Source organism: Lynx rufus, unplaced genomic scaffold, assembly GCF_022079265.1.
Source record: "Lynx rufus isolate CCGP_SWC_20201006 ecotype Redwood Valley unplaced genomic scaffold, mLynRuf1.p SCAF_5, whole genome shotgun sequence".
Taxonomy (NCBI): domain Eukaryota; kingdom Metazoa; phylum Chordata; class Mammalia; order Carnivora; family Felidae; genus Lynx; species Lynx rufus.
Window position 1 is genome coordinate 142,258,962 of NW_025814867.1, and position 14,016 is coordinate 142,272,977.

General features: G+C 36.0%; 1 pseudogene; it reads left to right on the plus strand.

The window, feature by feature from the left end:
* Positions 1-1,579: 1,579 nt before the first annotated feature.
* On the plus strand, positions 1,580-1,682 carry LOC124527462 (uncharacterized; annotated as a pseudogene).
* The last annotated feature ends 12,334 nt before the right edge of the window (positions 1,683-14,016 follow it).

The following is a 14,016-nucleotide window of genomic DNA, read 5'->3' on the forward strand; positions in this document are numbered from 1 at the left end:
GTGAAATAAAAATGAGCTAAATGTTTAAACTAAAAAAAGAAAGGTTTAAAACCAGCAAAGAAAGGCAAGAGTTTCTAAAACAGAAAGGAAAATAGTAAGGACAGGATAGAAATAATGAATGCAATAACAAATGACAAAAGTGATAAACCAAAATATTTTTTAATTAATAAGATAAATTCTAAAAACTTAATGAAAAATAGAAACAAAGATGCCAATAAAAATATGGAATCAAAGAGGTGATTTAGAAAACAACAGAAATTTTAAAATACAATAAAAGGGCATCATATTGAACAATTCATTAAAATGTTTGAAAGCCTAGAATAAATAAATGCACATCTAGATTATAAAAATAAAATATGGCCCCAAAAGATTGAAGACTTGAATGAGAAAATAAAATTAAGAAATTGTAAATGGCAATTAAGAAACAAATTTCCCTTTTTCCAGTGCGAGGCTTAGGTGGTTTTACTCTTGAGTTTTACTCAAGAAATTCAAACAATAATTAACACTTATACAAATCATAAATTCTGTCCAGTTTTATATTTTCAATGATGATTATGTAACTGTTTGCACAACTGAAAAATTAGTTGTAGGAAAATATTCATTTAAGAATGTTAAAAAAATGTAAATGCAAAAGTTCCAAATGGAACATTTGATAATTGAATCTAATGGCCTACATTTAAAAAAATCAAGTGAAAATAGAATGTATCCTAATAATACAAAAATTGATCTACACTATAATATTCTACTAATGCAATATACCAATCTACTACAAGCATTCTATATAATAGACAAAAATTAAGAATATGAAAAACAAATAAACTAGCATTCCCCAAACACTGGTTACTCTCTATCATAAATATAATATGGTCAGTGTAATAAAGAAAGTGCGGGGGGAATAAAAGAAGTGTAGGGCTCGTAAAAATTGTCACTTTAGCAGAAGATATTTCCATCTACATAGAAAGCCCACAAAATCTACAGACAGACCATTTAAAACAAATAAGAGAATTCAACAAAGTGATTTAATTAAAGATAAATTCACAAAAAATAAAAGTATAATTTTTATACGAGGAACATCTGCAAAATATCAAATATGACTGAATTTTATTATTATTGTTCATGTCAAACATCTTGGAGAAGGTAACATTTCCTGGGTTCCATGGTTTTCAAATTAGCAAATTTTTCTGATTAAAAGGTCAATGTGTTTTTGCCATTTACAAAGAAATCTATTACAGCATATGGAAATGCATATTGTTTTCACATTTACCCAAATTGTCATTTTCGAACTTTTGAAATTAACAAGAAATGCACTAGCTAGAAGTCAAAGGGATTACTGTTAGATTTATCTTCATTATTTTTAGCCAAGTATACATGACAAAGTTGTTGCAAAAGTAAGAAAAAGATAAGGCCAACCAGGGCAAAGAAAAAGTGAGCAGATATATAACATGTTAAAACTCTCTTCAGTCTACTCTGCGCTTCCTTATTTGTAATAAAAGTAGTTGCTTTTTCCTGGTAGAGTCTCTCTCCAATTTAACCCTAAATGTGCTCTGTACCTCTTTTGTGTTTTTATCTTTATCATCCAGTCACTTCTTGGCCTTTTGCCTAAGATCAAGTGTAGTACCTGTTCTTACCAGTTTAATATTTTTATCACCCAAACAGTGTACAATAACAAGGCCAAACCCTTATTTATAACAATTTTACTTCCATCCTTCACCAGGATATATGAGGGATCCTCTGAAGGATCTTTAAGCACAAATCTGCATAATGGGGCAGTTGGTTCATTCGAAATTATAAATTGGCTCATTGATTGCCTTTGACAGAAAACTAAGAGAAAGGAAAATATGAGATTTTTTTAAAAAAATGGAATTACATCAAAATTCCTTACATTTGAAAGAGTATGCTCCATTGCTGTTGTAGGCAAATACCAGTCCAATGGCTTTTCAGTAGTTGACTGACAACAGACAGAAAGAATAGAAGAGACTATTATTCGGCCTCAAGTTTTTATATTTTTTCTCTTTGGACAATTATATTGTACTCACCCTTCCCAAAGGATTTCCCATTTTAAGACCCCATATTCCATACAAGAAGTACACAGATGTAAGAGCATGTGAAGTTAAAAGAAGTACAGAATCTGGTACAGCTGGGGATAATTAGTGAAAAAAAAACAAGTTTTTGCCAAAAATAAAAGGAAGTTGGGTAGACAGAGTTTTCTTTAGCCAAGATTTGGGAGATCCATGGAAAGAGAACATATTTACAACCCCCATCTCTTTTCTTCCATCCCATGGAATCTAGCAAAAGAAATTCCATTGTATAAAACATCTTAACATCACCAACAATACTTATAGTTCAACTGAGATTCTCCTAATGAAACAGGGTTGATTCTAATAACATTTGAGATATCAATCATTTCTGAGGCTCTATTTATCTTTTCAAGCCAATTCTGAAGCTCAAACATGTCATTTGAAATTCCAGGGCAGTCATTCCGAATGACTATATCCGTTTTAATCTTTTATTTTCTGTACCTGAATTCTAGCATGTGACAGTGTAAGATTACTGTTCCATAAGTACTACTTCAGTTAGTTTCCTATAGAAGCAAATGTTCTCCTGAGTTATAAATTTAATGAGATAATGATGCTTTCATAAAACTGGACTTATCAAGATTTCATCAAATTCAATAAATGATGATCAGCATCTGCTCTGAATCAGGCAGATGGATATCAAGGGATGTAGAACTTGCTTAGAATCAATTCCTACCTGGTCTCACGTCCCTTGCAGATTAGCTAACAAGACACAGACTGTGTTTTTTCCTAATGATTAAAATGTTCCCTGGGTTAGGAATGCTGTGCATTAGATGTTGTCTGAGCTTTATATCTACCTTCCGATGGGATATTTTACCAATTGATGGACTAAAAATATTTCTAATTGCATATTTCCTTTCTGTTGCCATTGAAGCAGTGTGCACATATTGAGGAAATTAATTAATAGTAATGAGGATAACCAGTTGAACATAATTATGTATATATAAATCAGAATATTTTTAAAGATTTAGCTAAGTCAAAAGAAGTTATGCCCAATCTTTTCATGAGCCAGAAGAGACTGAATTTGCTCTTGTGAAGTCAACTTAGCTTGAATGTATTTTTCATTTAATCCACTTGCTACTCATTAAACTACCAATGTATATTGACCCCGAAGTTTGAAACTACATTAATTTATGATGTCTGGGTCAAGAGCTTGGTCCTTGATTTTTCTTTAAAACTGGAACTGTACCCTAGATATGCAAACTTTAAAATTCACAAGAGGATATTCTCACCAGTTCAGCAGAGGTTAATGAATAGTTGTAAGTCTGCACCTAAGTGTAAGGTAAGGAAATGCAAGTTTTTTGTAATGTTTCCATTTTGAATTTTACCCTTTCTTTCTTGACATCCTTCTCTTCCTCTACACTGTTATCTCCTTGATTTCTAAATACTTCCTCTTCCTTTTTGATGCATTCTTCCTGCTAAGTCTTAATGTTGACATTAAGCCTAGACCTGAGACTTGTTCTTCCCTTAATCTTCAAGAATCAGGAGAAGAATATACAAAGATTTATTTAATGTTGATTTAGTGAGCTACTTACATCTGTCCTCAGGGCATTTAAACTTTGTAGCCATTTCAATAATTTAACACAGAAGCTGAAACAATTCTCTAATTCTGTATCTACAATATACTTGAATATGTGAAGGAAGCATTTCAATACCCAACACCATTTTTACAAATTTTTAAAGCATTTTTTAGAACATCGTTGGCTATAATTTCAATAAAATTATTGTCAGAGAAAAAAAATCAGTGCATCTTACTCCAAGAGTGATGTTGGACAGACTCCATTAATTCTACTTTCTTAAAATATTAAAAAAAAGAATATATACATCTCATTAAAATTCTCTTTGAATAAAATTACAGAGGTCTTCAAACTTATACAAAGATTAGAACAATTGCCATTGTCTTCAAAAAATATCTGAAAGGGTCTATTTTGTGCTAACCAACTTGGAAGTTTCCAAACCAAGATGTGAAATCTACAAATGCTTTTTTTTTAAATTAAAGTTGTGATTTAAGAATATTTAGTTTTAGGTATGTTTCAAATATATTCTACAATCAAAACTCTAAGACAAAAATCAAGGGTCTCTCATTTAAATTTCCAACAGGATCACACCTGACAATTGACATTTATTCTATTTAAAGTTCACTCATAGAACATTCCAACATCGAATACTGCTTGCTATTGGAAAAATTCCTTCCTTTCTAATGTAGCAAGTGTTCAGCTCTGACACATGCATGGCAAAGACATCCAGGTTGCACAATGATCCAAACCCTCGCCAATTCCTTGGCAGAGGACTCTTGAAACTTTACGTGCTCCCATGGAACTTGGCCTCTGCCATGTTGTTTAAAACCACATAGTCCTGACTAACTGCATTCCAACACTAAAGAGCAACTCTGATTCCAGGTAATCACTCATCACTCAGGTCTTTCTCTTATCACCATCATTTGTCCAAAATAGAGACCCTCTGTCCTTTGGTGCCTCATACTGTCAGGGACAAGTTTCAGATTGACACCCCTCATAGCGCTTTAGACTCTTGGATCTTTAGTCTTTTTGCATGTTTCTCTTCCTATTCTGGATGCTTATCTTTATTAGTTAAGTTAATGTGACCAAGAGAATATTTGAATTTCTCTCAATATAAATGACAGTTTCCCGATAGCAATTATTAGTAGTTAAACACATTTCCTCATCTGCTCTCGTTGTTAGAAGGAAGGAGTTGGCCATTGTTTATAAAGCAATCTGGCTGTTCCTTTAGTAAAATCAGCCCAGGTCAATTTCTGGTCCATCACTCATAATACATAAATGACATTATAGTTGTGTTATGATGGACCTTATTATCTTCTGAAGTTGACATTTATAAGCAATTCTCCTTTAAGGGAAAGGGTAAAATATATAAGCTCATTTTTAATATTATTTATAAAAATATAAACATAATGCCCCACCTTAGTGAAAGGTTGACCAGAATTTTCCCTACCCTTTATCTTGAGAGGTGGAATCTAATTCCTTTCCCCTTGAACCTGGGGTGTCCCATTAAGGACTTGTTTGATCAACATAATGCATTAGAAGAGAAATCCCTAGACTTCTCAAGCTAGCTCAGAAGAAGCCTCAAAATTTTCACTAAACTGTGTAGAATACTGGTTCTTAGATTTTTGAGATGCCATGTAAGAAATTGCACTATTCTGACATCTGCTGTTAAAGAAATGGAGAATGCTGAAATCACCTGGAGAGAGAGAGAGAGAGAAAGGTGGGAGGGATCCAAACAGCTTCAGCAGTTCCAGCCCTTAGGGATTTGAATCATCTCAGCTGAGGTTCCAAACATTAGGATCAGATATGAGCTGTCTTTACTTAACCTTGAACAAACTGCAGATTCATAAACAAAATCTGTAATTGTTATTTTGAGCCACTGAAGTTTTGTTTCTGGGGGATGGAATGTTATGCAGTACTGGGGAACCAAAACATCTTTTGTTATCAACTACTGGTTATATGAATTTGAAACCATGAAAGTTGTTGGAGAGTTTCTTTATCTTCCCCATGTAATAATATAATTGGAGCCATTATGAAGCCAAATTGTGAAGCAGGCAAAACTTGAGTCTGTCACGTCTTCTGTCTCAAATGTATATGTTTTCCACCTATGACCTTTCCTACCTTCTCTTCAGTTTCATAGAGACCTAATGTTCCCCATGGATTGCTTCTTCCTGACTTTTCCAGACAGATCCCGCACTAAGAAAATGTACTCATAAATGTATCTATTTTTGTTCATTTGTAGTTGTGACTGGTAATTCCTACTTCTTGTTGCTTGTATTTTTTTGTCATTTTCTTTTCTTACCACTTCTGTATCAGTCCTAACCTACATTAGTCATTCTCTACCCTGCATCCAGGAGTCATTCTGAAATGTAGATCCCATCACTAACTTCCTTCCCAACCCTTCCTCTTTCGTGTATCATATATCTGCCACTGTGCGCACACACACACACACACACACACACACACACACACACAGAATGACCTTCATTCAGAGAATGACCATTCTTCAAAAAATGACCTAAACTTATTCTAGGTAGTACTTAAAGAATGTGTCCCTAATTTCTCTTCCATGTCTTACTTTCTCACCAATACCCTTAACTCAGCTGATGTCCTAATGCTGGGCAATAATTAATAGCTCCTCAAATGTAATGTGTACAGTCTTCTTTAGATGTCTACAAAGATTCCTTTCTTGAGTTTCTCTCTTCTATAGAACTCATTGGATCTCTTTGCCTTTCCTCACATTTGTTTACTTCCAATTTTCTGCTGTCCCTCAGTAAAAATAACTATTGAAATAACGACTTCCTGAACTCCTCTATCTTAATATTGATTATGTGATCTTTCTATTTAATTCCATAGAAACTATAGACATCTCTATAATAATTCCCATATTACTATTTAATTGTTGGTGTCTCCTAAACATCTAAGTCCTTGTAGAGAGATTTCTTCACCATCCTTTAGAACCCCATTGTACCCTGGACAGAATGGGCAACAAAACGTTTGTTGGATGGGTAAATTTGTAAATGAATGATTATTTTTTTTAAGTTTATTTATTTATTTTGTGAGAGAGAGAAAGAGAGAGAACAGGGAGGGGAAGAGAGAGAAGGAGAGAGAGAAAACCCCAAGCAGGCTGAGCCCAACGCTGGGCTTGAACTCATAAACCATGCGATCATGGCCTGAGCTGAAATCGAGAGTTGTACACTTAAGCTACTGAGCCACCCAGGTGCCCTGTGAACAATTATTTTTGTGCACCCATATTGAATTATGTATTAACACAAGAGAAATACAATTGAATGCCAAAATGATACTTATTTTATTGTATTAATAATATTATCACTATAGGTATTTTTTACCTTAAATTGAAAGATTTCAAAATGGATGTTTATAGAGTTATATGAACTTCCAAATTCTGTCCTTCTACATAAAGCCTGAAAAACTTTTCCCCCTTTATCATGAGTTCAAATTTAAAAGAAATTCCATAAGTTATCCCCTCTAACTAGACTATGGTTTATTCAGTTTTATAGTAGTATACTTTTAAGGAAAATATAAGAATCATATATAGCTGTTAAGAAATTAATAAGACTTTTGGTGTTCCTAGCATTTGCAGAGCCCGCAATGATATTTGCTGAGTTCCTTCCAATAGTAATCCAAAAATAAACCTCAGTAAAGTGACCCTTGTCTCTGGCAGTAAAATAGGTTATTTTTTACGGTTGTTACAAAATTATTTTCGTATTATTTAGTTACTTTACCATCAGACACAACTTGTCAAAATATAGAAGTCCCTACTGACACAATACTTTTTTTTTCAATATACGAAATTTCTTGTCAAATTGGTTTCCATACAACACCCAGTGCTCATCCCAAAAGGTGCCCTCCTCAATACCCATCACCCACCCGCCCCTCCCTCCCACCCCCCATCCACCCTCAGTTTGTTCTCAGTTTTTAAGAGTCTCTTATGCTTTGGCTCTCTCCCACTCTAACCTCTTTTTTTTTTTTCCTTCCCCTCCCCCATGGGTTCCTGTTAAGTTTCTCAGGATCCACATAAGAGTGAAACCATATGGTATCTGTCTTTCTCTGTGTGGCTTATTTCACTTAGCATCACACTTTCCAGTTCCATCCACATTTCTACAAAGGGCCATATTTCATTCTTTCTCATTACCACGTAGTACTCCATTGTGTATATAAACCACAATTTCCTTATCCATTCATCAGTTGATGGACATTTAAGCTCTTTCCATCATTTGGCTATTGTTGAGAGTGCTGCTATAAACATTGGGGTACAAGTGACACAATACTTTTTTTATGTAGTTTCATAACCTGTATAAACTGGCACATTTGTTTTATAGTTATAGGTTAATACAAATAAAATAATTAGTTCATGTCTAAAAATAATGTTTATTGTTTCTAAACACAATAGTATTTATTATTTATAAAAAATTATGTTTATTATCTCTAAAATAATTTATTCAACATATTTTATGTTTAAATATTAGATTTATGAAAAGATAGTAAACTAAGTGGAAGTGTTGATTAGGGGGAGATGGAGAGTAAGCATGGAAAGGCAGGTTGGTGTACGAACTTGCACCAGAAAAAGCTGCAAAGGACCTGAAAATTGGAAGTGCTCCTCAAAGGACCTTATAAGGCATTCAAGGACCTTCGAGTGCAAAGGGGAAGCATTTAAAACCAAAAGTTTCTGTAGACAGCTGGGTGACTCAGTCAGGTAAGAGTGCAACTCTTAATTTTGGTTTGGGTTATGAGCTCATGGTTCGTGAGTTCGAGTACTGAGTTGGGTTCTGGGCTGACAACATGGAATCTCTCCCTCTCTCTCTGCCCATCCTCTGCTTGTGTTCTCTCTCCCTCCCCTCACCCCACTCTCTGAAAAATAAATAAATAAACACTTAGAAAAATAAAATAAAATAAAACCAAAAGTTTCTGGCATGGCTGTTGGAAATAGACTTGAACAAAATAGGTCTATCCCGGGACAAGATGGCAATAGCCTTCGTGGCTGGCCAAAACAATGAACATAGGTATTGACACTGGCTTAAAAAATGAGTGCTAGAGCAAAGCCAAGTGTCACCACAGTAGATGACTCCCTTTAAATTTGGCTCTTGACAAATAAGAGAGAATATTCAGTGTACAAAAAAATAAAATGGGTCTGAACTGATACAACATTTCCCTAAGAGCTGGCCATACCTACTCAGAGGATTAACAATCAGATCTGTCAGAAACTGAAATCTCTATAAAGCCCAAAGAAGTGAAGTTTAAATCACTCTTGAACTATAAGCTGGAATGACAGAATCAGGCATCCAGCAGCCAAAGTTAGAATGAGAGAAATGGAAAGAGACAGGGTGCCTATAACTCCTCATTGCTCAATATAATTAAATTTTGATTAAACTATAATAAGGAAATTATACTGCATTAATTTGGAATCCCTTTCCTTTTTCTTATATCTTCAGTGGGAATTTGTTTTGAAATCTATTCATAACTTGCTCCTAAGTGTTAAAGTGTCACTGTGGCCAGAAGTTACAGGGACCAAAAAGAAATTCTCATTCTTTTTATATTTAAGTTTGTTTATTTATTTTGAGAGAGAGTACAAGCAGGGGAGGGGCAGAGAGAGAGGGAGAGAGAGAGAACCCTGAGAACTGGCAGTGCAAAGCCTGATGCGGGGCTTGAACTTATAAGCCACGAGATGACGTGAGCCAAAATCAAGAGTCAGCCACCTAACCGATGCCTAATATCCAGATGCTCTGAAATTCTCATTCTTGATGCCAGAAAAGTCTGTAAGCTGAGCAAGGTAAGTACAAATGTAGTACAGAAGAAACAAGTCTAGGAGTGGATGGTGATCCTTTTCTACACTTGATCTTCCTTCACCTCTTACGACATATGTCAATTAGGGATAGGATAGTACAAGTCATTCAAACCTACTATACCTCAAGCTACAATGAATGGCACTCTGGTTATATATGTATTTTTAATGTGTATTTATTTATTTATTTTTAGAACATGACCAGAGGAGGGGCAGAGAGGGAGACACAGAGAATCCCAGGCAGGCTCTGTGCAGTCATCACAGAGCCCAACGTGCGGCTCGAACTCATGAACAGTAAGATCAGGATGTGAGTACAGATCAAGAGTCAGACATTTAACTGACTGAGTCACCCAGGCACCCCTGATTATACTTTTGATTGCTCTTCTAATTTTGTCTTGAATATCATTTTCTCCAAATGGAACTACAGAATCAAAGCATGTAAACATTTGTATTGCTTTTGAGGCACACGCTGTGCCAACCATGGTGTAGGTCAATAGTAAGCCTTCGATAAATATTTGTGGACTGAATAACTGAGTGATACAAATGAGTTGCAATTTTGTGTCGGTTACACATCCACAGCATAGTCATTTTCGTTAGTACAGGTAACCTAATAATAAATATTTCAAATTCCACATGTCCAAACCTGAGTTCAACTTTTTTTGACTAAAATATTATCCTGCAGCCTTTTCCGTCTCAGTCATGGACAACTTTATCCTTCCAATTCCTCTCCCTTTAAAATATATATTTCTGGATTCAATCTCTTTTCACCGCCGAGGTCCCAGTCTCCATCATCTCTCACTGAGATTATTGCCATGGCATCTCGCTTAGCTTTTGCCTCCACCCTATTCAACCTACTCCTGGCATAGAAATTCCAGAGAGATCGCCAAGAGATCCAAGTCAGATCACGGCCTTCCCCCCATCCAAACCTTCACTGACTGCCTCACAGTGGCCTCCAATGCTTTAAATGATTTACCCTTGAGCTAGAAGACTGAATGACATTATAGAATATGCATGCAATGATGTTCAGATAAGAGAAATAAAAAGGGGCAGGGTGCTCTGTAACTCAAATGCTCCTCAAATAATTAGATTTTGGTTAAAATACAAGAAAACTGTACTCGCTTAACTTGGATTTCCTTTTTCTTTCTGCTCAGTCTGTCTCCTGCTACTCTCTCCTTCCCTCCCTCCTCTAAAGATACGCTGACTTATGACCATGCCTTAACCACGCCAGTGTATTTCCAACCCAGGTCCTCGAACTTGCTGTTTCCTTTTACCTGGCAACGTCCTCTCCATAACTGTCCACATGGCTCATTCCCTCACTTCTTTAAGGACTTTCCTCAAATGTTACCTTTTTTGAGAGGGCTTCTCTGCAACTCTTTAAGTCTCCCCCTTATTTAGCATTTCTTATCCCCCTTTATTAATGCTTTATTTTTTCTATCATATTTATCACCATCTGTCATATTATATATTTAATTTTGTATTTTAATGTGTCTGACCCCAACAGAAAATAAACTATATCAGTTCAAAGATGTTTGTCGCTTTTATTAACTACTATAGCCCTAGAATCTCATGTTAACTACTAACCCCAGAACCTAGTATTAACCATTATAGTGCCAGAATCTGGTTATTAACTACTAGCCCCAGAACCTAGTATTAGCTACTATAGCACCAGAACCTAGAATGATGCCAGATGCATCAGAGGTGCTCAGTGAATTAACGAACATTGAAACAGTCTAAATGTTACTGTTCATCCCATTTCTACACATAAGGCAATAATAATTCCTTTGATTGACCCATAAAGCTTCAGCAAGGCTGACCTCTCTTCCCAAAGAAGCAATCTCAAGGGCTCCAGGCTGACTAACAAAATCCTTTCCTTACCATCCCCTCCTGCCTTGTCACTCTTTTCTTTTTTACCCTCTTCCTTATCTTTCCTTCTAATGAAATGACTTGCTTAAATTCTATCCAATACAAAGCCCACAAAAATAAGTCAGAGTTTTTCAGATAGTTAGAGTCTTCTATTTTGGAACTTTACTTGTACTGCTGTGTATTTCTTTCACACAACATTTTAATGAAATATTTACCTGCATATCCCAAGTCATCTTCTGCATGAACATTTTCTGCTTTGAAGTACATAAGAATGACTAGCCGCCGTGGCCATTCAAAAAGAAAAAAAGAGAAGAGAAGAAACAAACACATTGGGCAACCAGAAAAGCTTATTTGTGCATGGAGCAATTTCTACCACATGGTTTCCATATTTTGTGTTATTATTATTTTTTTAAGCTATGACATGGAAAAGCCTATTTTGGTGTTCCATTATATCATGGATTTGGTTATACTGCCCACCACATCATATTCCTGGTGTAAGTATAACACAATTCTTAAAGGTAAAATTGTTTTCTAATCTAGACCTATTTATATATTGGCTATGCCCCTGAGAGGATGCCCCTTGGTTCTTTTCAGCACTAGGGAGACAGTGTCCGTACATTAAAGATTTATTAGTATTACCATTATTTCTCCCATTATATACCCCCAAGGAAGAAGGATGATAAGGCACACTCTTTATTCCTCCATACCATAAGAGGGGGGGGGGGCCTGGGTGACTCAGTCATCAAGCATCTGACTTTGGCTCAGGTCATGATCTCATGGTTTGGTTTGTAAATTCCAGTCCCACATCAGGTAAGCCAGAGTCCCACTTCTTTGGGTGAGCTCAAACCCCGCCTCAGGTGAATACGAGCCCTCTTTAGGGTGAGTCTGCTTCTCTCTTTCTCTGTCTCCCTCCCTCTCCATCTCTCTCTCTCTCTCTCTGGATTTCTCTCTCTTTGTCCGTTGCTCACTTGTGCCCTTTCTCTCTCACTCTCTCTCTCTAAAAACAAAAAAAAAAGAGGAGGGAGGAATATAGAGGTGCATACATTCAAGAACTGTGAATTATCTTGAGACTCTATTTTAAAGGATGCAAAATTTAAGATCTTTTACAATTTAATCCACTGTAAAAAAAATTTCTAAACATCCATTTTGGTCATTTTAAGTTAAGAAGACGTCCATGGTATTTGTCTTCAACTTTACCTAGGACAACAAGGGATGGTGATAAATCAGGACAAGAAGGGATTTACCAAATTATTTTGCTGAGACATAATTGAGGACTGAAAATATAAGACAGGAGGAAAATGAGAGCAAGAGAGAGAATAGACATCTCATGGATATAGATATACAATGGAATAGCTTATGAGTATTAAATAAATCACTCACTGTGATTTATGTGTCAGGCACTGTATAAAGAACTTTATAGGCATGAATTCATTTAATCTATACAATGCCATGTGAGGTGGGCACACGATTATCTTCTTTGTAATGAAAAGAACAGTTAAATATCTTGATCACCATCACAACGCTAATTAGTAAGTAGTGGAACTGCTAACCTAACTTTGGCAATCTGACTCTAAGATTCTGCTCTTAGAATACCTACTATGAGTATTTTTAACTTTTTTATTTAAACTATCTTTGTTCTTTACGTTTCTCCCCATGGTGCTGAGCAGTAAAATTTTGCAATGCAAAGAGTCTACATGGTTTTCCTTGGGGACGATCAAAAGGTGGGGAGTAGGGGGTTAACTGCTTCCATAGTCTGATTGTGGAGAGGGGCCACAGAGGAAAGCCCAGCCAGCTGATGACTGTATGAAAGAAGAAGAGGTGGGTGATACTTCTTTTGTAAAGCTTTATTTTTTTTTTTATTAAATTTTTTTTTTCAACGTTTTATTTATTTTTGGGACAGAGAGAGACAGAGCATGAACGGGGGAGGGGCAGAGAGAGAGGGAGACACAGAATCGGAAACAGGCTCCAGGCTCTGAGCCATCAGCCCAGAGCCTGACGCGGGGCTCGAACTCACGGACCGCGAGATCGTGACCTGGCTGAAGTCGGACGCTTAACCGACTGCGCCACCCAGGCGCCCCAAAGCTTTATTTTTTTTTAACTTTATTTATTTATTTTGATAGAGACACAGACAGGTGAGGGGGGTAGGGTCAGAGAGAGGGAGAGAGAGAGAATCCCAAGCAGGTTCTGCACTGCAGGCACAGAACCTGATGCGGGACTCAAACCCACGAAACTGTGACATCGTGCCCTGAGCTGAAACCAAGAGTCAGAGCCTAACCAAATGAGCCACCCAGGTGCCCCGAGGTGGGTGATACTCTTAATTTTAATGGAAAAACAGAAAAAGAAAAGAGAAAGTTTGCCTCGACCTTAAGGACTTTCTCCACTATGTAATAATAATAATAGTGCACACCTTGTTTTTATCCCTCTTTGGAAAATACTAAAATGTATTATATTTTTAACATCAGTTATTACTTGCACTTGAAAATATTTCTGAGATTAACTGTGGGAGGATTGAGGCCATGACATGAATTCAGTCTCTTACTTGTAGTCATCTGGGAACCTATATGTTCCAATTTTTTTTTTATTGTCATCAACTTAAAATACAGATATACACACTCACACACTTACTGAAATTTAATGAAGAGGAAAGAAAGAGAAGAAAGGACTGCAGTTCAAACATTTACAGTTTTCTCAAGAGCTTAAATAATTCATGAACCCAAATTCTACCAGTATGTGTTGCACTCCAGTAAATTTTATTTGA